This window comes from Camelus bactrianus, chromosome 35 (genome assembly GCF_048773025.1).
Source record: "Camelus bactrianus isolate YW-2024 breed Bactrian camel chromosome 35, ASM4877302v1, whole genome shotgun sequence".
Taxonomy (NCBI): Eukaryota; Metazoa; Chordata; class Mammalia; order Artiodactyla; family Camelidae; genus Camelus; species Camelus bactrianus.
In genome coordinates, this window is record NC_133573.1 from 15,890,411 (window position 1) to 15,891,616 (window position 1,206).

The window sequence follows — 1,206 nt, forward strand, 5'->3', positions numbered from 1 at the left end:
ATGAGAACGGCATTTTACTTCTATGGTCTTCCTCCCCCAAACACATAACGCCAGCCTAATTATGAGAAAAACATCAGACAAATCACAACTGAAGGAAGGATGTTCTACAAAACGCCAGTACTTCTGAAAACTGTCAAGGTCATCAAAAACAAGCCAAGTCAGAGAAACTGTCACAGCCAAGAGAAGCCTAAGGAAATAGAACTAATAAATACAATGTAGAATCTGGGAACAGAAAACGGGCATTAGCAAAAGGAAGGGGAAATATGAATGAAGTACGGGCTTTAGTTTACTTAACAATAGTGGGTCAATATGGATTCATTCATGTGGCAAATGTACCATATGTAAGATGCTAGTTGGTAACAGAGAAAACTTGGTGTGGAATACATGCAACATATTGGGATATGGGAATATATGGGAAGTCTCTGCATTATCTGAAATAATTCTGTAAACCTAAAATTATCCCAAAATTAAATGGGTTTTTTGGAGGGAACCACTGAGTTTTTTTTTTTTTAACAGAAGTACTGGGAATTGAACCCAGGACCTCGTGCATTTTAAGCATGCACTCTACCACTAAGCTATACCACCCCCACCCCCTGGAATGTTTATTTTAAAAAATACAAAAATAAATAACTTGTCTTTCAATAATACAAGTGTGTTTTTTGTGATGTTTTTTAAAAAAGACAGGTAGCACCCAGTCTTGGTGAGGAACACTCATGCTTTGCTGATGGAAATGTAAAATGATACAATCACTTGACACAATGATTCTGTGTTTGCATCTTTTTCCAGGAGTGATTTAAAAAAACACATGACTGTGCAAAGGCTTGTAGAAGAAAATTCATAGCAGCTCCATTCATGATAGCCGAAAGTTGAAAACAGTCAAATGCTCATCAGCAGGAACACAAATACCAAGTTGTGGTATCTTCATACAGCAGGAGGGAACTATTTATATTTAACTATTTATATTCTCAACTTCATGGATGAATCTCAAGACATGCATTGAGCAAACGAAGCCAAACACAAAAAAGGATACACTGCAAGATGCCATTTACATGGAATTCTAAAACTGGCAAAAAGAAGTCTACAGTGAAATAATGCAGAAAAGTTTTGTCTCTGTGTGAGAAGGGTTGGCTGAAAAAGGCTGGAGAGAAAGTTCTTGGGTGATGGAAATGTTCTCTATCTTAATAGGAGTATGGGTTACATGAGTAT

At 36.8% G+C, this 1,206-nt stretch overlaps 1 non-coding gene across 1 annotated transcript; it reads right to left on the bottom strand.

Moving 5' to 3' along the window:
• Positions 1-513: 513 nt before the first annotated feature.
• TRNAF-AAA (transfer RNA phenylalanine (anticodon AAA)) lies at positions 514-585 on the bottom strand. The gene has a single exon. It is a non-coding gene; the product is annotated as a tRNA-Phe (tRNA).
• Between the last annotated feature and the right edge of the window lie 621 nt (positions 586-1,206).